At 41.4% G+C, this 12,211-nt stretch overlaps 1 protein-coding gene across 9 annotated transcripts in view; it reads left to right on the top strand.

Moving 5' to 3' along the window:
- The window catches only part of hoxb3a (homeobox B3a), a 139,300-nt gene that overhangs the window by 60,096 nt on the left and 66,993 nt on the right, over positions 1 to 12,211 (top strand). Inside the window, exon 1 of one of the 9 annotated variants that reach the window (XM_084745123.1) lies at positions 5,428 to 5,635. The exons of 7 other annotated variants lie outside the window; for them this stretch is intronic. The gene's annotated coding sequence lies outside the window, so the exon portion shown is untranslated. One more of the 9 variants, XM_084745130.1, reaches the window with a different exon arrangement.

The following is a 12,211-nucleotide window of genomic DNA, read 5'->3' as shown; positions in this document are numbered from 1 at the left end:
CCCTAGCAGTATTAATGCTGCCTCTGCTGCTCATTGATCTATACATAAAGCTGTGGAGGAGTTTGTAAAGTTTCTGGGTATAAAACCTTGAATGGAGTGAATCTAATTTCTGCCCTGAGCTCATGCAGCTTCATTAAAAATACGCTTGTTAAATTAAAAGTCCTGCTGCTCTGCTGCTGCAGAAGTGCCCGCTGAGCTCTTATTTAGTGAAACTAGACATTACCTCTTTGTGATTCTCAGTCTGTTTCCTGTGTTGTTTCTTTTCTGCAGCTATATCACTCGTCCTGATGCTTCTCTCCATCCAGAAGGAGATTTGTTTTGGTAATCTCAGTGGGATCAGCAGTTAAATAACTGTGAAGTAAAAGCATGAAACACTGAGGGGTCATCAGGCAGGCAGATGTGAGGCAGCTCTCACTCTGACCTGCAGTTTACAGAGAAGCTGCTGTACAGTCTGCTGCCTGTCACTGACATGTTTGGAGGGTTTGGACCAGCTGATGGAGCTGATGTTTCAACAGCAGCTTTACACAGGAAGCTGCAGCACACACACATTCGCACACTGACATGAAGTCACAGGCACCAAATATGTCTTCAACATGTGTGTGTGTGTGTGTGTAAGCGTGCACGTGTTCGTGTGGGTCATCACGGGCTGGCGCGTACTCACACTCAGAAAACAACACTTACACCAACTTCTCTCTCTGTTCCTCTCTGGCCCGGGGAGTCTCGCGGTGGTTTGCTAATTGCCAGACAAATCGCCCGCGCGTTTTTTTTTTTTCCTTGCCTCGCGCCCGTTGCAGCCGCGTTGCCCGAGAAATTTATTATTCTGGAGAGCGAGAGGAGCCGAGGAGGTCACGGTGCAGGCGCGCGGGCTGCAGGAGGAGGTCGTCACGAGAGATATATGGCTGCCAGGCTTTTACTACTGCACTGGCTGTGTGCGTGTGTGTGTGTTAGAGAGAGTGAGTGTGCGAGCCATTTAAAAGTAGACATGTATTAAGTATTAAAAAGAGAGAGCCAAATAATGGTTGCCAAGTTGCAACACGCGCGTACACTGTGTCTTTTTATAGGCCAGGCTGTTGTAGTGCAGCGCTGCATGGAGATGTGGCTGTGGAGCGTATTATACATTATCAACCCTTAATTTAAATGATAAACTAATTAAAATAGAATCAAATCAGCATTCTCGAGCAAATAAGAAATATACTGGTGTGTATCCTTTGTCAGTACTGCTTATACTTTCATTAGCAATAGGTAGGAAGCAGACTCTTGAATTTGACTTTTTTCTAGAAAAAGAGGGTACAGCATCTGAGACAAAACTACGAATGACTTTCAAACTGTAAGAGAAGGTTACACTACATTTAATAACTGTTTCTCTCTGTTTCACTACCTGGCAAATTTGAGATCCTTCTATTCAGTTTCCTCGCAGGCCTACGGTGTGATAGTCCTACCGTCGTGCGTAACAGCAGCGTTCATATCCGTTTGATGTGAGTGATAAATAGGCTTCTGTGACCTGTATGACTAATGGCGGAGCATTAGGCCAGTACAAGCATATTGATACTAAAGTATTAAACAAACCATCTGCCCCTCTTTACCTTTTACTTATCAATATTCCAGCGACAACGACGCGCTATTTGCTGTTATATCACAACATTCTCATAATCTCAAAAATGAGCCTCTCACATTTTGTCTGCAGTTTCTTGTAAGGGATTACAGATGTCATGAAATATTTCAGAAAGTAGAGGGAAAGGAAAAACAATATATTAATAACAACATTTAAAGAAACACGACGAAACACTTAGTTTGAAGCATGAATTTGCTTTTTATTCCCCGTGATAATTTCTATTGGTAATTAGTCTTGAATTAAAAACCTTCACAAAAAGTGCAAAAAGCAAGTGAAAAATTCACTACAGTTAGTAGATTATTATCTTGTCATATAAATACACATCCTTGAAGTTAAATGTGGTTGCAAATGGAGACTTTGTTACAAAATGTTTATTTTAGCACGTGTCCAGTGGTGCTCTATGGCCAGCATTAACGATCCCATATCAATTTACCCTACAGTTTTTTATCACCCATTATCTCCAAGTGCTTTTATCAAGCCAAAACACTCCAAAGCATGAGGCGAACTTGTGTTCGAACACATCCAGGAGGTTATTCAGATTGTTCACTGTAATCTGGAAAGTGAAGCACAGAGAATTACTCTACTCTAAGGCCAAGATGATAATTATAAAAATGTAAAACATATAAACTATAATCGATCCGTACTGTATCACAGCGGGCTCTCTCGGGCTTTATAAAGTTAACAATGGTGAGGTAGTTTGAACATTGCTCACAAGTCATTGATCCTGTCATATCTGACAACAAAACAGTCACAGCAGCCTATTAAAATGCGCTGAAGTGCCTGTTCAATGTTCAGACGGATGACTTCCAAATATGAGTCCAATATCAATTATGGATCCTGTTGCTTTAATAATAAAAACACAGAAATGAGCGCGTGCATACTCACAGATATATTTGAAAAAAAAATGACTCATATGTTATTAGTTTTTGATTCTGATTGGCCCTTAACATTTATTTTAAATAGAGAGAGGACAATAATAAGGCAGAGGGGTTCTACCGGCCATGGCACACTCTCGGCTCGCGAGACCGGCCGGGGATGTCTCTGGTGCAATCCCATAACAGGGGGAAGACCTCACGTCTCGCGCAGGAGAAGAATATATTTCAAAAAGCCGGTTGTGCGCGTGCTGCCGTCTGGAGACAGATTTACGAGCCGCAGTAAAAGGCGAGATGTCGGGCTTTGTAAATCAATCTCTTTCTCCCTCCCTTACTGTCCCTGTTTCTCTCTTTCCTGCTCTCTCCTGGACCAAGCTAGCATCAATAATAATAATAATAATAATAATAATAATAATAATAATAATAATAATAATAATAATATCTCCTCGCTTGTGGTTTAATCTGGGACCACTTCATCATGTCCTGGACACTTTAATTTTACGGCCATTCTACATTTGAACAAAGCGACAGTTTCAGTTTCTCTCTTTTTATTCAAAGCTTGGTTAATCATTAACGAGGGAGAAGAATCTACCTGTCTTAATCCATCACGGACCAAGAGACCCCCAAGATCTCAAAGAACTCCAGCATCACTTCACTTATTGGGTCATAGTATTATTCTGCGCCTGCTTATCAAACGTTAAAGTAATAGGTTTTAGTGTGCCCCGTGCCATGGTTTTATAATTATTTGAAAGAAAATAATTATTTGGAGTTTTTCTATAAATATGTGAATTATAGTAGGCTACAGATACTTTTAGAGATATATGTATTTTGTTTTATTTTCATAAAATTAAACTATCAGAAAATATTTTCTGTTTTCTGTGAACACGTGGCGGTTTTCTACCATCATTAAACAGATGATTATAACGGTTGAGCTACAATGTTACAGCAAGTATCTTCTCCTGGTTGACTCTTGAACCCGCCACCCACCATAATTCGGATGTTTAGACTATGGTGAAATGGTTTTTGTGCGTGTATGCGTAATAGCTTTGCGCGCGGCTGTGCCAAGTTTGCAGAGCTGCTGTGTATTGTTGTTGTCAGGCCGGCCCATGCAGGTCTCCGCTGCTACTTATCTTAGCTGTTGTTTCACACTGTGATTGCTATAATTTATGGCCGTCATTACAGACGCCATCATCACCACCGCAAATGTTTGATTTCAATCTTGTTGTGGGTAAAAATCTCAGGCAAGCGCCGCGGCGCTCGGAATACAAGTTTAGAGGAGTCTATCTGCGCTTTTTAGTGCATGAGAAAGGAGTAATAAATAAATTAACAGCGAGTGTTTCGCTGATAATAGCTTTACAACCGCATTTGTTTCCCTTTGCTAATTATTTTTTATGCCTTTGTCATGTTGTAGATTATATTTTTAGAAACTGGCCAATTGTGTTTGTGCTCTGATCGCACCAGCAAGTAGTTCTGGCTAATTTCATTTGACATTACACAGATTTTATTTGCAGCTGCTCTAAAATTTAAAACAGAATGCGTTTGGTAGCAGTTAAGTGTGTAAAAGAGGAGTTTTTGTGTTTTATTGTGATATACCTGCAGGATGGAGAGGCAGGTAGTGTTGCAGCAGGTTTGAAGTGCTCTCTGGGAGCTGTGCGTCTGTATGTCTTGAGGCTGCTGCGGCCCATTGTTTGACCTTGAAGTGTTTCTTGTTAGCTCCTCAGCAGCTAGGTTAGCCCTGCTCCAACACTTTTTTTTAAAGTCTCGAGCTCCATTGTTCTCCTCGGGGCTGCTCGAGCTCTGGAACCGGGGAGACCGAGCGCCAGAAGGATTCCAGCGGGCTATTGTTGCTGCCCTGAACCGTGGCCTCGCTACGGGGGTTTTGTCTTTCCGTTGTGTCTTCGTCTGTGCCTCACTCTCTCCTTCTTCTCCTTCCCTCTTTGTCTCGGATCGGTTCAGCGCGCTACCTGTCCGTTACTCTGCCTTCTAAATAAAAGCCTCTATCTTCTAAACGAATTACATCCCACCAGCAAAACTTGTTAATGGGATAAAAGAAGCTGTGCGTTATTTGGACAAATTAGTCCAAATAAAATGTTTGATTCTGGTTCATATCATCACCCACAGCCTGCTCTGTTTTGGATTAGACTTCTCCTCTCAGATTTCCAGCCGCCTTTAATCTCACATTTCGATGCGGGAAATGAATTTGTAATAATTAAACGAACTAGTTGGAGTGATTTGTTTGCACTGACACAGTTGGCTTGAATCTCTGTGGCTGTTAAATATTTCGTTTAGCTCCAGGACGCACAGACATGACATCGACTATGAGAAACAAGCGCACAAAAGTCAGATAAAATATACCCGTCATCATCGAATATTTCCAAATGCTGGGAACAAGCAGGTTACATGAAATATAAGACAGGACAATGTAAGGAATCCCCCTCGTTCTGCCGACTAACGGCGAGCTGAGAGGGAGGTGACAGTGAGGAATAACGAAGAAAGAGTCTGAGGCGTGCAGTCATTTTTTAAAAACGAACAAAGTCGGTGACAATCATCTTTTATCGTTCTCTGTGTGCATCTGTCACAGGCCTAACCCGGCTTTACCTTACACTTTATAACACACAAGTTAACACAGCAGCAACCCTCTCAGTGAAGAGGCTGAAAGGTGAGCACAAGTCTGTTTTATGTTCATTTTTTTTATTTTATGTTCACCGCATCACGCAGCACTCCAGGTCCGGATGGGTCCCACGAACAGGAGAGGCGCACGGATAACCCCCTCCACCACCCCCACTACCCCCCGCCCAGACCAACACGTCACGTGATTCATTAAATAATTAATGCAGAGGTTGCAGAATAGATATGTATTCGTCAGGAATATAACGGTAAGACACGCTGCTGCTCCGGCGTGTGTGTCTGACGTCGAAAATTCAACTGTCCTTTAAAAAAAAAAAAAAAAAAAAAGAAAGAAAGAAATACAAGCCCCCCTATAGCAGCGGAGAGAGGGGGAGAGAGAGAGAGAGAGAGAGGGAGAGAGGGGGGAGAAGAGGAGACACTGAGAAACGCTAACGGAGAGAGAGAGAGGAAGAGAAAAGAGAGAAGGAGGCTGCAATAAAACAAATTTGGACGGGTGTGCGTCTTGCGGGTCGCTGTGGACACCGTGAGTATTGCGGAAGGAAGGGGACTGCATGGGGGGAAACCACTCTTCTTCTTCTTCCTCATCTTCTTCTACGCCGCTGCGCCGCCTTCGCCCGCATCCCTCTCACTGAATCATCTATAGGCTATTTTAACCAGCGTGGTAAATATGCCCCCCAAAATACCCATCTTTCGCCGTGTTTTCTCATCGTGCATGTTGCCGTGGTGTTGTTTACACATCACCCCCCACCCATCATCATCATCAGCCATTGTTTATAGGTGGAAGCGGTGCAGCCGCGCAGCCTGCAAACCAGAGAGAGGGAGAGAGAGAGAGAGGGAGCGATGCAATGTTAGCCGATGGCTGTTTATATTTTAAGAAGCACTTGGATATTCTCCTCCATCTTTCTCCCATCACCTCCTGTCTGCCTCTACATCTCTCTCTATCTGCCTGACTCTCTGTCCATCCCTCCCTCTCCCTCTCTCCTCCTCTCCCTCTCCTCTCTCTCTCTTCCTCTTCTTTTTTCCCAGCAGCCAGCTACTTCTCTTGATTTATAGTGAGGCAGGGTGTCAGCGTGCGGCCACGGCTGCCATTGTGTGTTTGTGAGGGAGTGCTGTTGTTTATGGTGCTGCCCGCGATAAATCATGTTTTTTCCCTCCACTGTGGGAAAGACGGTGGGGGAAAAATGACGGTCGATGGACCGATGATACACCGGAACGAGTAAGAAGAAGGAAAGGAGAGGAGGAGGAAGAGATCTCGCCACGGCCGCCGCGGGCTCCTCTTTCGGTTCTCCTCCTCTTTCTGTTCTGGCTCTCTTTCTCCTCCTCTATATTCATGCCCTCATACACACACACACACACACACACACACACACACACACACACACACACACACACACCCCTCCGCGTTTTTACACTTGATTATTACTAGGGGTGTTTTCCTTTTTCCTTGCTCAGTATGAACAGCGGCTGGCTGTAGCTCCGGGTCTTGAGTTACTGCGGCGACCAATTAACGGGAGATTTGTTTAAATTTGGCACACCGGCACGCCTCGGCCGCCATGAAATCTCATAAAAAGGACCTGCCGGCCAGGGAAAGCTCATCTATCTAGCCAGGAGGTGTGAGTGAATCCAAGTAGCTCAGCCAGGGGAGCCAAGCTGGAGATCTAAATGACGCCGGGTCGAACCCATGGCTTCTCGAGGCCCTGGTTTAAAGTGAAATACAATCGTTATACTTTCAACTTGAATCTACTTGGCTTTGGAATTTATATCTGCTTTATTAATGTCACCAAAACTATCTGCGCATTGTTACAATGTGGTTAAAATAGACTTTATTTCGCTTATAGGAGAGCAGAGGTGTTGGATTATCCTTAAAAAACATGTTGAGACTCTTATCATCTCATCACTGATGACCCCTAGAAGTGTGTATCTGCAGAGACTTCTCATTATTTTGCAATGTTCATGACCGACCTAAAGTGTCAGTATATCATTACCTGGAAATGATTCCCAACAATCACCTATTTTTCTGGTGCGTTTACAACCAGCAGCTGACAAATCCTATATATTCTACCTTTAACTTTATGCAAAAGAGCCAGACTGAGTTCATTTTTGAGAGCTGTTTATTCTCCTTCTCTGTCCATGCATTTTTTCAGTGTGTTTTCTTTGGATGTCTGCTGGAATGGAGCTGAGCGTCATTATTCATGTCAGCACTCAGTGTCTCTGCCTTTGCTCAAATCCTTCACTGTGAATCAGACCTTCTTCTTCTTCTCTTTCAATGTGGCGAGGAAAATGACATGCAGGGATGAGAGGACTCCCCCCCCGACCCTCTGCATGTTTATATTCACATATATCTCGTATCAAATTCAGTTGCATTTCTTTTTTCACATGTGGCTATATGGAAAATCAAACGTAATGACTCAATGAGACATTATGAATTGGTGCCATTTTTAGCCTTTCCCCATCGCGAGTATAGCAAGTGGGCTGGGGGCAAAGAGGGGAGGGGAGGGATAGAGTAACGTGATTTCATCGGCTAACCTCATAACTCAGAGTAGTAGATGTGTTTGTGTTGTTATGGTGTGAAGACAGCTGCAAATATATGCAAAGTGCAATAAGTACAGAGGACAGTGAAGACAGCATGAAATCATTTTATTACATACATACATTAGCTGACAAGACCATTGTCATATACACTTTAACAATAATTATAGACCATAATAATAATAATAATAATAATAATAATAATAATAATAATAGTAATAATAATAATGAGGGATATAACAATATATCTAATATCGTGATATATATATATACATATATATATATATATATATATATATATATGTATATATATATATAAAGTCAATACCTTACCTTCTGTGACAATATTTATGATATTACATGGTTAATCATTTTTATTTTGTTTGGTATTTTCTAAGAAGTACTGATACTGTTTCATGCCAATTCATTCATGCCAATTTTTTTTGCTCATGTTAACATCATGGCTGGCTATGTTTATTTTATTTGATTAAAGAAAGAAATCACGAGCACATTAAGTTAAAGGAATTAAGTATAAACAACAAAATATATATACAAAAAATATAATTTTATAAAGTACATTTCTTTAAAGTTATCCCTTTAAAAAAGTGCTAAATTATAAATTGTGGACTTTTTATTGTGATATTATTGTACCTTTAATTTTTCATATTAAATCCCTAACCGCCAGTAATAGCAGGCCATTAAAGTTATTAACAAATATAAGGCGCATTTCATGCGTCTGGAATGGGGATGGATGGATGGATGGATGGATGGATGGATGGATGGATGGATGGGCATCCAGAATACAATTTCATTTCCCAGGCTGAGCTCTCCCCTCTCTCTGCCTCCCTCCCTCCTCGGCCATCACTACCAGTGTAAACCTTAGTGTAACCAAATTAGAGCGGCTCCGCGGCTTTCCCATCACATAATAATGGCAGCAGCAGCAAGAGGCAGCGCTTTTCAAAATGTGTATTCCTGCTGTCCGCCGCCGTGTCAAAAACAATATCCCGACTCATTTCTGTGGACGGAGAGGGAGAGGAGGAGTGACAGCATTTTCTTCCTCCCTTTTTTCATATATATTTAAATATTTTGCTCGCTATCTCGACCTCATATCTGATTTGTGTGACAGGGAAGCGTTGGAAACACATTTCCAAACGCCAGACAGGGCGCAAGCTGCGGACAAACACACACACAGGAGGCAGGTTGTGGGCATGCAGGACCGTGCATGAGAGAAAAGTTAACACTTGACGTTAAAAATTAGTCAAAGCGCTGCATTAAAATAGTCCTACGTCACAGAGTGAAGTGAAAGCAGTACGGCAGCAGAGGCTGGTTGGTTTATCTTATCTTATCCCAGGCATGTGTCCACTGTTAAGTGTGTTTTGTCTGGTGAGATAGTTCCAGATCAAACCCAGCTGAAATAGTTCAAATATTTGAAACGGTGTTGAGAAATGATATCACTCCCTGTCTGACATCCATTATAGCTGCTGCTGCTGCAGGAGGGGGACTTTAACTCCTGTGAGGCCTCCCTGCTTCCACAACTAGACACTATTCTGCCTTTGCTGCTGCTGCACGTTTTCTATAAAGGCATGTTTGTTAGCTAATGTGTTACTGCTCTGTGTCCTCAGACAATCAGCAGTCTATTGTGACACCACACAACATTTCAAGCTGAAATTAATGTTTACACCCAAACCTGCTGCAGGACAATAGCCGCATTCTCTGTTCATTGTGCCGCCAAGAGAATGAAGAAGGGAAATGAAAATGTTATCTGGCCTATAATCAAACGGAGAGTTTGATTTTGTATATATTCATATATGAATATTCTATCTTTAATGTTTAGTTGTTGCATGTTGTTGGAGCTAGGGGGAAATCATTAGCCTAAATAGAAGCGTGGTGCATTTTGGTTAGATTAGTAACCTATTGTTGATATTATTTTATTTTGTCACCACTTTTACTTTAAAATTTAACGTTGTGCGCATTTAAACAGATGTAAAGCAGTAAGGCGTCAGTGTGTAGGACAGATACAGAGACAGAAAATGTATTGTTAGGCTTTAAACACTAAAAAACAACATATCTGTTTGTATCCGCCGTGATTAAAGCATCCAATTAATGCATTTGGACAAAGACAAGGTCGGTGCAGACCCACGCGTCCGACAGACCCGCATGGAAGCAAGCAGGCACGCGGACATAGACTTCATACACAAGGCGCATCTTCCCACTCACTACTGGGACTGGCAGCCATATTGTCTTCGTCTTGTTCTTTTCCCACGCAAAAAAAAAAAGATTCTAAATGCGCCGAGCGACCACTCCGTTAAATGAGGAACAAATGTCTTGGATTTTTTTTAAAGCTCCTATTTCATAACACCATCCTGCTGACCCATTATTTTAAATTGAATTCATCTATTTGAAAAAAAAGAAAAGACATAAACACAGAAAAACACATTGAATTTGAACATTCCGGAAAAACGGGAGCGGTTCATGATAACCAGAAAATGAACAAACACGGCGCCCAGGTGTTTGTTATTTTGCTTAATTTAAATGTTCAGGCCTAGAATTACAGATAAATCTATAGCCATGGAGACGCTAAAGTATAGTATGTGAAATGAATAGAAATATCTTTTTTGTGTCCACCTCTAAAATGCACTGCATGCAGGCTGCTCTGTACGCTTTCCTCTGAATATTCCAGTCATGCAGAAAAACGCTGTAAAAAAAAAAAAGGCATGTAAACTGTGAAAATAAATCCAACAACACTCTAGATTTTATCGGCAGTGAAATATATCCCACATCCATAAGCTAAGCTCGGTGCTTATTGTTCGAATCCGCCCCCAGCTATAAAAAACCGCGAGTTAATTTAACTTTAAGCTTTTACTTGTAGGCTCTAAGACTCGCGTGAAGACAAAACCGGTTTAATTTCTCCCCAAACTGAAGTGAAAAATAAAAAATAAAACATGAAACCAGTGAAAGGAAAGCAGTTGTGTTTAAAAATGAGAACGGAGCAGAGATTCATCGAAAACGGTCAGACATAAATCAGAGACGCGCGCGGCCTCATAAATCTGCAGCCGCTGGACGTTAACGAGCCCAAGATTTAAGTGTGGGGAAAATAATGTTAACAAAACACGTTAGCATGTGTTTAAATCAACCCTAACAAGGATACGGTTATTTCACAAACGTAATGCTGTGATTTATTAGAATAGAAATAAACGGCTAAAAACATTATTATTATTATTATTATTATTATTATTATTATTATTATTATTATTATTATTACTATTATTATTATTATTATTATTATTATTATTATTATTATCAAAATAATAAACCGAAGCCTAAATTGTCTTATCTCTTAAAAAAGCTTATATCCAGTCTCGTACTCCATACGCCAGGTATTTCCGGGGCTCTTCCTCACGCGGAGATGATTACCCGTTCGGAAATAAATCAATAAGAAGCCTCGCGCTAATTTATAATCGTCTGCGCGAGGGGCAGTGATTCAGAGCGCGTGAAAAATGAGCGGCTGAAACCGTATCCAGAGCCAGCGAGCTGCGCTTTTTTCCCACCTCCCTCCTTCAACCGGTCCGGAGCAGCAGCATGCACAAGAGCGATAAGGGCCGGAAATGTTTTCACGAGGACTGGAGCAGACACGAGCGTTTTCTCCTCTCTCAGTTCTCTTTCTTTTATCACAGCGGCTAGAAACTAAAAATAACGGCTCTGCTTTCTGTAATTGAACTTCTCTCTCTCTCTCTCTCTGTCTCTCTCTCTCTCTCTCTCTCTCTCCCTCTCTCTCTCTCTCTCTCTCTCTTTCTTCCTCCCTTTATCTCCTCAATTCTCTCTCGCTCTCTCTCTGTCTCTCTTTCTAGTGTGTGTGCGTGTGTGTGTGTGTGTGTGTGGCAGTGAAGGCATGTCTATACGCGTGGGTAGATAACACAAATACACAGAGAGAGGGAGAGAGAGCAAAGCCAAGTGCATCTATTTTAGATTAATTTTATGTCTAAATTACACCGGTGAATAACGACCAGTGCGCAAAAAATCTCCACAAATCAGGAATTATCATCCTGTAAAATGTCCAGAGAAATGTCCTAGAAACACAACTCTGTGATATGCTGACAACTTTTGGCTATTTTAATATTAATTAAATAAAAATGTATTATTTCTTTCTAAATATTGTAATGTTTAAAAGCCTACCTGCCGAATATTAAGACAGTTGCCGTAACAATCGTACTTGGTTCAGTTGTTGATCATTTTTTGAAAGAGTTTCCATCAAATTATTTTGGTTACTGAAAAGGTGAGGTCGATTTCATGTATTACCTACATAAATATGAAATTGAAAGTGGTTACCTTTTCGTTTAGATTAATATTAAGTTTTGAGACTTGTTTTCTCACATCTCGTATGAATAATGAACACGTCACGATTCTGACTCAGTTTGCCCAAATCTCACAGGCCTATACTCTATATTTCACCACTGAATGTGTAAACAAGCCAAACACGTTGGAGTCAGGTCCCTATGAGGATGTTCGGGTCAAATCACAGCGGAATCTCTGCTCTTCCTCCCCTCTCTCAGCCTCCTTCTCTGTCTTCCTC

Source organism: Lutjanus erythropterus, chromosome 19 (genome assembly GCF_056507025.1).
Source record: "Lutjanus erythropterus isolate fLutEry1 chromosome 19, fLutEry1.hap2, whole genome shotgun sequence".
Lineage (NCBI taxonomy): Eukaryota > Metazoa > Chordata > Actinopteri > Lutjaniformes > Lutjanidae > Lutjanus > Lutjanus erythropterus.
The sequence above is the reverse complement of the archived record's forward strand: the minus strand, read 5'-3'. Positions and strand labels throughout refer to the sequence as shown.